Source organism: Stegodyphus dumicola, chromosome 1 (genome assembly GCF_044657685.1).
Source record: "Stegodyphus dumicola isolate Sdum_Otavi_A_Nest chromosome 1, ASM4465768v1".
NCBI lineage: Eukaryota > Metazoa > Arthropoda > Arachnida > Araneae > Eresidae > Stegodyphus > Stegodyphus dumicola.
This window is the reverse complement of record NC_140768.1, coordinates 291,634,545-291,648,031: the sequence shown is the minus strand read 5'-3', so window position 1 is coordinate 291,648,031 and position 13,487 is coordinate 291,634,545.

Sequence of the window (13,487 nt, the reverse complement as noted above, 5' to 3'; positions counted from 1 at the left end):
ATAAATTTATGTCTAGCATACTGTCATATTTCAGACATTTTACTTCAATTGTAGCAGATTATAAACTTTGGCTTTTGATGTTGAAGCAGGCAGACAGAGAAGTTATGGACCTTAATGCCCTGTCTTCTGTATTGAATTCAAGCAATATTGTGTTTTGATTGCTTAAAAGAACTGCTGGATGGCAAAATATATAAGCAATCAAGTTGAATATCACAATTCAGTTTTTTTGGGGGGGGGCTGGATCCATAGCAGAGCAACAAATTTTGTCTTTTGATGTTGAAGAAGAAGGCAAACAAAGAAGAAGGTCCAAACATTAGAGGTATATCCTCTGTAATGATTCAAATGAAAATGAGATACTAGAGGGGGTCATCTGTTCCTGGGCGCAGCATCCAGGGAAGCCAAACGGATGATACCATTCTAAGCCTATATTTTCCATTCTAAGCAAACAAGAGGGGACGGTAAATCTTCAGCTATCCCCGGGCGCTGAAAACACTAGCTACGACTCTGCATGCTAATATTATAAGATGGTCCACTTCCTCTCCCTTGTATCTTCCACTACCTCAGCTCCAGAGAAGTAAATAACATGTAATTCTTTAACAGGTTATGTTTCCAAATATAGAAAGTGAAGCCACGCTGTATATGTGCTATTTCTATTTTATATGAGTTTGATAAATGATGGGAGTTTGCTCACTGCGACTCTAGAAGTGGTTTTTATTTGGCATATTTTGGATCAGCGATCCTAAAGATGTACTAGCCCTTTTCTGTAGTCTATGGGCAAGTTGTGAAGCCACAGAAAAAAAATATGTTTTGTATGTCCGACGCAAAACGCTTTTCTTTGTGGTCTCATTTCATTGGGCTGAAAACGTGAAAACTACAGGACGAGAAGACGAAGGGTGGAATATCATATCCCAAAGAATGGTCGGATTTTTATCAAGATATTAGCTGTTGGGGCAGGCCTTGCAATTTTCCACAAAAGATCGATATTTCGAGACAGCATTCTTGCTCCATTGTTCTCTGTCGTCTTCCTCAAACATTCTATTGTTTTATAGTACAGAGCAACTTTTATGTCGCCTTTTGGCAACCAGCGGATGTGTATAGGTTCAGGACGGTCAACGACGATCAACACACTGAAAAAAAAATCTCCGACACAGCCTTCAGGTTATCAGGCTATAACGGTGAAGACAGCTTCACGGCAAAGCACTAAAGTACAGCTCCCGACTCGCTCGATCGCTCTGGGAACTCAAGACACTACTACTGAAGTGAACATGCTCTGCTGCTAAACTCAAGATACTTTTTGCGATAAATTCACGATAAAACTTACGATGTACTGCTACTCCGCGTACAGTTAGGGTTTATATAGCTTTTGACCTGCCTTCGAGAACATGCTGGGCAAAACCGGTAAGAATTCATTCTAGAATGTTCTCGCTTTGTCTATGGTATATCGCCAATTTTGTCGCCAAATCTGAAACCCTGCCTTTTCTTGCCACTTTCTGGCAACCCTAAATCCATTTTGCGGGGAAGCTATCTTACCGCAGCTGGGTGCAGATCGTAACAATGTTAATATTATTTAAAGCTTGGTGTATATATTTTTTATGATTTAATCGGTTAAATATTGACCCGATAGCACTCAGATATTTTTCGAATGTAAATCAATAGTAACTGCTTCTTCTCTGTATGACATTATTGCTTACAAGTAATTTCAAAGAACGCACTGCTTTCGGAAATAGATTATTTATTTAAAAGAAAAATCGCTCTAATGGTGTCATGCGTGACATCAGCTTTTCGCTAATGTTGCCCCATTCTTAGTCTATATAATCGGTTACGACATACAGAATATCAAACTATGTTGATTCCCAGCTGTCTTATCATCCCATTCAGAAAAGGGGAACCTATCCCCGTCCTGGCTTGTTCATCCCAGTGGAATACTTGCCTCGAGCTGTGATTCAACCTCTGACGGCGGAGGGTTGGAGTAATTAGAATTACAAAGTAATCCATCACGATCAGCGTGCCTCGCCTTTCGCCATCTCGGTCATTTAAATATTAAAGTGTTTAGAAAAGCGTGATTCTCGTCCCAATACGTGATCTGTTCATTTATGTAATAGCAAGTTACATGACTTTGCTTACATTTTTATTTTGCATTTATACTTCTGTATTTATAGAGAAATAACATTGCCCACACGGAGAAGGTAGTGCAGGCCTGTTAACCTTCTTTACAAGGTGATCCTCTTTTTAGCTCTGAATGTGCCATCTATTGTTAGTTCTAATATACGAGGAAAGATGTTTGTTGACTAGAAATCGTTATCAGAATATTATTTTGGATGATCCAGATTTTGAACAACAGCACGATTAGAAGCTAAGATTGCCTTTGAATCTTTTCTCATTTCAGAAAATGAAAAGCTATCTAAATGGTACAGATGCTGAGATGCTAATATTTGAAAGTAGTTTTCCTGAATATGTTTCGATATTTGTTCTGTCTGTCACATGGAGAAACTATTTTCAATCCTGCTCAGAATCCGCTGTATTATGGAGTTACAGTTGCAGCTGCTACTGTATTTCTTGGCGCGTAGATATTGAAGGTTATGAATCTTTTCATCGTACTCAGTGTTCCGGGTTTACGCCCATAAAACAAATTTATCGGGTTCGGTCGGGCGTTATGTAAGCTGAGGGGTTCTCAACGGGGTCTGTATGGACTACCTGAGAGTCAGTGAAATTTTTAAGGCGGTCTGTGATAAACAAGGGGTCGATAGCCGACTCTCGCCTTTCTGCGTACCTTCGTGGTGTAACGGGTAGCACACTAGGCGCGTATGCGAGAGGTCCAGATTCGAGTCTCGGCGAGGGCATTGCTCCTTTTTTTCACTTCTCCAGCATAAAAAAACGAAAACCTAATGACTCTCCAGTGGTGTCCGAACTGAAAGGTGGTGGAGGATGATTCTTCACCACCAGGATTTGGCGATAGGATCTTCTAATCCCCAGTCGCCCTTTAAAAGGGGGTATTTTCTCCCTTCTTTTTGCATGCTTTCGTGGTGTAAGAGGTAGCCTAATCGAGAGGTCCAGGTTCGAGTCCCGGCGAGGGCATTGCTTATTTTTCACGTCTCTACAATCGGTATAGCCAAGGTACCCCTGATTACCCCCCCAAAAAAAGTAGGAATAAAAATTGATATTTAATTGTTTGTTGATATAAAGCTGTACCATTCAAATAAATCAAGCCCTATTAAATGGTACGGTCTTATTCAAAGGAACGTGGGTACGCCAAAAAAGTCATACGAGTAAATATCCCCAAACTGAAATTGCTACCGGACCAACATTAGTAAACTCTTTTTATCCAGTGGGAATATGCTTAATTCAGTAACTTACAATGAGGTGTGGTGGTGTGGTGTGGTGTATTTAATTATGGCAAAGCACACTAGGGCTATCTGCCTAAGGGGAGGGATGCCTTTCGTGGAGGACTTTCTAAGGGAAACTGGCTCGTATACACGTTACACATGGGGAAAACCACGAAAACGCCCATGCAGCCAGCCCGTTCGCGGGATTCGAACCACGGACCGAACTACCAGTGTTCAGCGTCTTTACCGCTCGGCCGCTGGTGGGCTCACTTACAATGAGGAGATTTAAGAATTAAGTTAAACAATTTTATTCCAATTACCCCAAAAATTGCATCCATCTATCAAGCGCAGCTATTGTATTAATTAAAATCAGACTTTGGGCAGTTAGAATCTGTGAATAGTAAAGAAACAGCATTGTATTTGGTTAAATTTAGACAAAAAACTCAATCGATTTTGAAGCAAATAGGTCTCTCTTCATCAAGAGCAAAGAAATTTGCAAGACTGGAAAGCAGCGAGTGCAGGGGTCCTATATTACCGTACTGCAGTAAAGCGAGCAGGAAGGGAGCGCCATCTGTCGTCAAAAATAGGACCGTTGCTCCCGCTGCTTTTTAGTCTTGCAAATTGCTTTGCTCCTGATGAAAGAGACACATGTTTGCCCTCGCAATTGATTATGTTTTTTGTTTAAATCTACACCAAATACAAGGAAGTTTCTTTACTATTTTAAATTTTACTTTGGCGTGTTTTTCTTCTGATTTAGAATCTGTGATTTTGTTTTTTAAAACTTGTTTATATTTGTTTAATTAAAAATAATAAGCATACAAATAATAAGAAAACATAAATTTAATAAACCATTTTTTTCAAAATTTTTATTCATATTCTTAGTTTAATTGTTATCTTTAAGTTACGAATGTACAATTACTTGTATTATGATTATGTTGTCTACTATATATTATAGAGGAAGGTGTTAGGAGGTCGATGAACAGAACTGTTCCTTTAAAAGGTGTCGATGGAAGGTGAAAGGTTAGGAATCCCTGCTTTAGCTTGTGATTGACTGCCTTAAATTCGAACTCTGGACTTTTGATTGTTTAGAGTCTGTGGAGTGGAAGCGCATCAAATTTGTCTATCCGAAATTCCTTTCTAGCGGTAGGTGGTAGTAACTTGAATCTGTTTTTCTGTCCTTGGTACGCTGGCTGCCGCATTTATCATTTATTATAAGGTATTCTGTCTTCTTTTATGGATGAAGCGCACTCCAGAAAACATAATTATAATGAAATAATTTGCTTTATGAAGATTCTTTATAAAAGGTCATCTTTTAATTCATTTTTCTGCTGATTGTATTACTACACAGTAAACATTCACTGAAATAGAATGTTATTAAAAGTTTATTGACTTTTGGATCCTTTTAGATGTTAAATCATCCTTACAAGGGTGGTGTTTTTTTTTTTTTTTTTTTTTTAATTTTCATCAATAATCGAGGTTAAATGCCAGTTGTATTATTATTATATCTATTGCGAGTGAAAGAATATCCAGGATCAGAAATGATGCTATTTTAATAAGAGAGACCTTGGCTTTTGTTTGTGGAAATTTATTGAATCTTTTGTGAGTGAAATTTACGCTAAATGAAGGCAGGTTTTGTCAGTTATTAAACCTTGAATTGTAAAATGTAAACGGAATAATTATTTTATCATTTTATAAATATTTGACTACGCTATTTGTATGAAAATATATTCCAAACTAACTATAATTTGCAAGCATTCATGAATATCCATGAGCTACCTTGGATAGGATGCTTTAGAAATGCCTAAAGCCTCCATGAAACTACAATTGCTTTTAGCCTGCGTTTTCAGTGACCTCATATTATTGTGAATCCTCATTAAGGTCAGCTCGCTAAAAAGAGCTTCCTGAAGTTACACAAAACTCTGCATAATGAATCGGCCCTTTCTGCACATCTCCTTTTCTCGAAATAAAAGAACTATAAAAGTGCTTTGTAGGAAAAGTGTCTAAAATATATTGAATGTTACCAAGGCAACTAGCAGACCTTTTTTTGTTGCTGTTATTGACTGCCTCATTCGCACGATTCTTTGAAACTTCTTAATAAACGGGCGGAACATGACCTAAATTTATTCTGTCTCGCAGTTCTTCCATCGCATCTTTTGATAGTTTAGAGTGGTTTTCTATTAAAGGCCTTTTTTTTATTACTACTACTGTTACTTGCCATCCACGTAGGATGGGAACGATGTGCAGGATAGGCGCAAAAGGTTCGGTTAGAAAAAAAGAAGAGAGAATAGCTTGTTTTAAATTCGAAACTCAGAGAATAGTGACGCAATTTAACTAATAGAAGTTTCAGACGGTGAAAAGGACAAACCCATTGACGAAATAAGTGAACCGGTAATAATGAGGGTAATTCAATTTAACAAGTATGCAGAAGCATAAATTGAAAATTTGTGACTACAATAAAATTTTAAATAAATGAAATTAAAAAGAAGGACTAATCTTACAAAAACCGAGTGATTCTACTATAATTAGGTGCGTGGTATGTGATGTAAAAATGCCTTTTACTAATTTTTACAAATATGCAAGAAAGTAAATCGTACTAAGATATTATATTATTAAGGTAATTCAAACTAAATGTTAAATTCAATTTAAGTTATTAAAATAATTCAGGTTAAATTAACCGCACATTCTACTTTCCCTGGTCATACCACGGACGAAATTTCCCGTTAATTCGAAATTACGGCTAATCTGGAAGCAATCAAAGAAATACAAGAATGACTAATAAGCTATATTATGATTAACAGAAAAGGGCTATTCATTATTTACTTATATTTGTAAGCTCTTGAATCTGGAAAATAATTTCATTTAGCAGTTTCAAGTTCTTTTATAAATTGTGTTGCGTATTATCTCACTTGTCTGACAATAGCATCAGAACAAGCGCACGAAATTCATCTTGGCAAGGGCCTTGAGCACCATACAAGTGATAATACGACTTCGCTCAGTTCCACCTGCAATTCTGAGGGAGAGCACCCCAGGGGGACGATTCTGAGGGTCTCCCCCTCTTCCTCTACATTCAACCTCTCGAGAGGATTTTCCGCTAGCCTTATAGTTAGAATGCCTCCATACCGCAAAGACACTATACATTTACAAACATTTACAATTTACAGCTTCTCCGGGATTCGAACCTGGGCCTTTCGGTAGCGCAGTAGGCTCCCAAAACCACTATACCATTTGGGCAGCTTCTTTTATAACTACTATTATTAAATCCAACGTATAACTTATTTTCTTCATTTAATCGTGTTTATTCCATCGTGTACAGTGTATGATTTCGGTTTCAATGATTCAATTTACGTAACCAAATGAAGTTTATAAGGTATTTCTCCTACCTTCCTAGCGTGCCTTCGTGGTGTAGTGGCTCTGCACGCTGGGCCGGTATTCCAGAGGTCCGTGGTTCGATTCCCGGCGAAGGCGATTGCTCATTTTTCATCTTGCCTGCTTCCAAAAATATACCTAATGTCTCTACAGTGGCGCCCGAACTAAAAAGGGTGTTGCATGATGATTCTCCTCACCCAGGATTTGGCGATTGGGTCCCCTAAAAACCCAGTCGCGTTTTAAAAGGGGGAGTATATAAGGTATTTCTCTCACCTTCCTAGCGTGCCTTTATGGTGTAGTAGTTCTGCACGCTGGGCCGGTATTCCAAAGGTCCGTGGTCCGATTCCCGGCGAAGGCGTTTGCTAATTTTCAATTCTCCTTCTTCCAAAACTATACCTAATGTCTCTACAAGTTATTCTCAAGATTTATATGGTTTTTCTCCCTCCTTCCAGCATGCCTTTGTGGTGTAACGGTTGGACACTCGCGCCTATTCGAGAGCTCCAGGTTCGAGTCCCGGCGAGGGCAATGTTCATGTAATCTTTCTTACAAAGAAGGTTCTTTTAAGAAGAAAAAGTTATTTTTAACGACAGCAGCTTTTAAATTTTTTTTATTTTCATCAATAATCGAGGCTAAATGCCATGTATATCTATTGCGGCTGAAAGAATATCCAGGGACAGAAATGATGTTATTTGAATGAGAATGACTTGGCGTTGTCTGTGGAAATTTATTGAACCTTTTGTGAGTGAGACTTCTGCTTCAAAATAAACTAATGATTATACAGTGGTGCCCGAACTAAAAAGGACAGTAATTCGTCACCAGTAGGATTTGGCGATTGGGTTTCCTAATCCCCAGTCGCCCTTTAAAAAGGAGAGTATGTAAGGTATTTTCTCCGTGTTTCCAGCATGCCTTCGTGGTGTAACGGTAGCACACTCTGCGTGTATTCGAGAGGTCCCGGCTAGGGCATTGCACATTTTTCATGTCTCCTTCAAAATAACCTAATGATTCTACAGATTAAACTGCGTGAGAATACCGGTAAATCGTTAATAGTTTTTTTCTGTTAATCATAATATAGGTTACTCATCTTTCTTATGTTTTTTCTAACTGCTGTGATTAATCATCTCACTTTTAACTTAAACGTGGACATCGTCCGTGGTATTACCTCTGTAAATCCGGAGTAGGCTGTATTTTTGCTCGAAAATTTTCTCTTGCGTCATTTTCTTCCAAAATGTATTACATTTCAAATTAGTGTCTGTGCTGTCATTGCTTGCCTTCGAATCATTTTCCATAAAAAAATCTCCATTTTATTTTCGTTAAATTCCTTCAGTCTGTTTGGCCATTTCACTTAGACTATATTTCTTGCAGTCAAAAAGATGCTGGCACATTCTATGATTGATGTGGGTGCTGATGAAGGGGACATAAGCGACGCGCAAGCTAAATCTTCCGCTAACACATTTCTTTCATTTGCGCAGCCCCTTAAGAACGATAATTTCTTGGGCAACGCTAAATTTAACTCCTGATGATCATATATCTTAAGACATGACTTTATTCCGACAGAAAGGAATTTACTTTTTCCGACACCGTCTCTAGAAATATTCATCCCCCAAGTCGCTGTAAATTCCCCCCCCCCTAGTTTCCTCTTCTAGTTTCTATTGGAGATAATACTGGGAAAATTATGGTTCCCCAAATGGCCGTAACGATGAGATCTTTAAGTTCGCGGGATTAAATCTTTAGAAAAATGATTTTTTTATTTGTTCAGTCTTCAAAGAATAAGTTAAACCAGCTGCATCTTGTCCAGCTTTATCTAATAAAGAACCCAATTTCGTCTTTCTGGTAGATAAAAAAATTCTTTGTTTTTTCAGAAGTCATAATTCTAGCATAATGTTTCCTTATAGAACTCTGGTATTTTCAAATGGTATAGACTGAGTGTTCTTGTGCAGAACTCTTATTGTTTTAAATACATGCAATGAAAATGAAATGGGATTTTTCTCGTTAGAAATTTCGATGAAACGAAATATCCTGAAATTTAGATAAACAACAGTAAAACAGTTTCTGTACAATATATTACCGCTTATTGCTTCGAATAGAATACGCTGCAGATCTCCCTTATCACTACTGAGTTAGTTTGTCGAGTAACTTCTAGTATACTAGAAATACAAACTTCAGTGTCTTTTTGCTTATTGAGACCAAAAGTTAATTTAGTCAATTTCGTGCATCGAAAATTTGGTCTACCTGCCCGTTGTACAAATTCCTTATTTCTGCGCAGAAACTTTAACTGTAAAAAATGCTTTTTAATTTTTTAACTGTATTTCGTGTTTCATTATTTTACAATTTTAATGAAGATGTTGAGTTTTTATGCAGTTTTGCTTACCGCAAAATGAGAATTGAATGGATTGTTAAGTCACACATCAGATATTTATTTCTACTATTACGTAATTTAATTATATGAATTTGGAATACATAAACATTGTACAATAAGAAACAAAAACCTACTAACCGACTTTTTTACGCGAGCTTGAATTCAATGCTCTTATTCAAATTCTCAATAATAGTGTTCTTTGATGTCATTTGTAATTTAATTTCTTTATTTCTAATGGTGTTTATTCTTGCATTATTTACAGTATATGAGTTTTTAATACTGATTTAGCTCGCGAAACCAAATGAACGTTTTTTCCAGATTAAACTGCTGCAAAATATAAGGAAAATTTGATATTTTTCAATGACGTATGACATGAGTTATTCATTTTCAATATTGTTACAAAATGCCAGGCCGCGGTGAGATAGCTTCCCCGCAAGGCGGATTTGGGAATGGTTAAAAAAGGCAGTGTTGCCAGATTTGGCGCGAAATCGCCCATTTGACGATGCTTGGCGATACGACATAGACGATTGGAAATACCTTCTTTTACTTGCTTTTATTCGGGAGCTGTACTCTAGATCATTGCCATGAAGCTGTCTTCAGCCTTATAGCCTGATAGCCTGAAGGCTGTGTTGCTGATTGTTTCAACGTGTTTGGCGTAGTTTTTCGAAGATGGTAAACATGTTTTGGGAGCTGTCCTGAGTAATACTGGCTAATAAATTGTGTTTTCATTGTTCATCAAGTGTCATAAATCACTCCAAATCCACGAAACCGTAAGAACGCATTAATATGTTTTTAACTGCTATCAGATAACCGCGATATTGTGTTAACTGTGTCTGGCGTTACTCCAGTATATCGGGATTTGACTGAATTAAAAAAAATCTGTTGTGGAACCTCGTGACTTCTTTGTACGGGCTATTAAATTATACACATTTCTTGCTGCACTTTATTTAAACTTATTTCGTTGAATTATTCTAACATAATTAACCGACCCCTCGAGAGAAGTTGAAAGTGACATCAAAAATTGCAGATTTTGAAATTAAATATCTCGGTCAATTTTTGCCATGTAGGAATCAAACTTCTTCTAATTTTATTTTTTCACTATCAGCTTCGCTGCCAGCCTTCGTCTGGCTTTTAAATGTACCGGAAAAATGGCTGAAGGGAACACCAAACGTTAAATTTAAAAACTGCGTAGAATTTTACTCTGCAGAGAAACTTTATAAAAAACATGAATAAAAATGTATTATATATATAAAAAATGACAATGAAATATGCCAATCTCTTAAAAACAGTGACATAAGAAATACGATGAAAAATTGTTGCCAAACCCGTATTTCTAAAAGAATGAAACTATTCAAAATGATGCGATTTCATCAAAAATCTATCAACAACAATAAGAAAGGAAAATTGTTGCCAAAATCACATTTTTAAAGATGTGAGATGTGAGAAGTGTACTCGGAAGCTTCAATTAAAAACTTTTTTAAAAATACAAAATATTATCATTTTTCCAAAATTATTTTTGTAAAAGCAGTCGCAAGGATGAAAGTTTAACATGTCCAAAAATCAAAGAAAAATAAACTGTACATTTTTAAACATAAACTTTTTTGGAAAAAATCCCGTTCAAAAGGTGTTAAGCTCACTTTGTTAAATAAATTCGTATTTAATCGATTTATTGAAATAGGAAATTTAAGTTCGTAAAATAGCTAAATGCCTATGACGATGTGAAAATGGAGTGCGTAGAGTAAAGTCTCACTTTCCTGTAGCCCATTATGTCTCAAAATGACTCGATTTCGTCACAAAACATTAAATTAAAAAAAATTCGAATTGAATTTCAAAAAATCGCTTCGAGGTGCACTGGTCTTGTCCACATGCACCTATGTAACAAATTTCGTAGCCATGGGTCTATTAGCTTACGCGCAGCGACACACACACACAGACTCTTTCTTTTATTATATGTAGAGATAATAAGTATAAAACATTCTCAGCTATCAGTATACGAACCGGGAGACCGCATTAAATGTTAGGTTTCGTTATTTTCGAAAATTAACTTTTCTTTTAATTCGGCATTGCCAAAACATAAATAGTATTTTCGTCATTTAAAACACTTCCGTAATTGGAAGTATATGTTTAGGACCAATGATTTCCAAAATAAAGTCTAGGAAGGACATTTAAGCCATGTAAGTTTGGTAATGCCGAATGCAATAAACAAAAAGGAGGTGCACAGCTAGATGTTCTAGCAATCCCATATATAAAATTTCAACTTATATTCTCTTTTGTTCCACATGCACTAATAATGACCAGCTAATTCTCGCGCAGGCGTGAATAAAACTACTGACTCAGACGAAGGGTAAAAATAACCCTTTATTAATTCAAAATACAAAAGCACCGTCAACAATACAAAAGTACGGTCAACTTGCGGTGAAAACTAAAATACTAGTTTAAGTCAAACTTAAAATAAATAGTGCAAGATAGCACTTAAGTTACGCCTAAGAGATGGACTCATCTCACCGGCGTGATGCTAAATCTGATAATGCCAAAAGGCTTACTAGCGTAACAGCAAAATAGCAACGAAACGTGTGCTTGGTTAGCGAAACACGCTCTAAATAATCTGAGAGATTCACTCGTTTAAGTAAGCACTTCACTTAACTATAAATTTACATCCTGGAGAGAATGTGAGGGGAAGTTAAGAACTCTAGTACAGGTATCAAACTTAAAATAAATTTGTTATGCAAATTAAGGAAAAACCTACAAACTTCTATGTCTCATTGTTTCTGGGTTATGCGAGATACATACATATATACGTACGTACGTGCATACGTATATATGTACAGTATATCTGTACGTACGTACACATATCACGAAAAGTCCCTTCGGAATCCGTTTTGTAAAAAATGAGTCCTTTATTCCGTCCGTACACGTCGCGCCGAAAATATCGTCCAAATGGATTTGGGAACGGTCAAAATGTATATTTTCGTTGAAATATTACACGCGAATTTTTTCGCGATTGCAGCACTTCATTTACTTCGTACAAGAAAGTAAAAATACGATAAATAGTCTTGTTGTTATACTGAATAATTGAAAATAGTTACGCTAACTGATTCACACAACTAGAATGCTATAAAAAAAGGAATCACCAAGAATCATAATTCCCTTTTCTCCGCCTTTTTTTTTTTTTTTTTTTTTTTATCCTCTGTTTCATTTCTGCGTAATCATTAAGCTTCTGCGTTGGAAGAGACATTTATTCCTATAATTTTACCACCGAGTTTCTCGAATTGATTTATTATTTAATGGAAAGTTGCTGTAGATCTTATCGTCTAATAACGATGTTGTTTCCACTCCTGGACGGGAAATTAAGATATGCCTTTATGAATTGCTAAATCGCCTATTTTGTATGCTAATCATGATCGCTGTGTTTATATTAACTGACCACAAGTACGCATGGTGAGGTCTCTCTTGTGTAACATCGTTTCAAACTCGTATCTGTCAGTAACGAATGATAAATGCGTGTTGTTCGTCAGCATTTGATGCAATACTGGCTGCTGATTAGACAGCGCAATAATATCGCATTCGTGAGAGAGGTTAAATCAAGATAAACAAAGCGGCCAATTTCGTGCCTTTTATTGCCAAATCGAGGCTGTTTTAAAAGAGATTTATGATTGTCTTGTCTGCCAAAATGAGTCACGTTTCTTAATGTAGTGAAGTCATCAAAGAGAATAAACCGGGTTATTATTTTCTCTTTTCAGAAGCTTTTTTATTAATGACAAGTATTTTAGTCTTGAGTAAACGAAATGTATATTTAACGTGCATCTGCTGATCCTGATTAAATGAATGTAGTTATTCTGCGCGTTTCTAATTCACAAAGAACATTTCGTAAGTGCACATCTGTATCGCCACCGTGGGAGTGGCTTATAGAATAGACCAATGGGCTTCCGGTCATATTTCTGTCATTTCACTTGACCTCTGCCGCGCTTTAAGCAAGATGGTTGAAAATGTTTTGCCGCGCAGTTTCTTGCACAAAATAATGAAAGCATCGTGCTTTCTTGTGAAAATTTTCAGTGCGAACTTCGATCAAATATAAGCATAAATATACTATATGTAAATAGTAGAAGTTTTAGCATTTTTTATTGCAGTCTATATGAAAAAGAAGATGTTCTGTAATAGACAATGCACAGTTTTATTCAAACTGAACTTTCCTAATTTACATTCCTACACATATAATGTATTAAATTTCACATTAATAACTATTGAATCTTAAATTCATTGCCTTGTATTCTTCAAACAGAGTATTCTTCAAACAGAATGAATTTATCTTATTCACAACGAATATATAATTTATTCATATATAACTTTCAATGTTAACATATAACCAGATCCTTCGCAATATATAGTTTGAATCTTACACCTTTCAAAGTCAAAGGAATGGAATTGAGATAATAAAATACTAG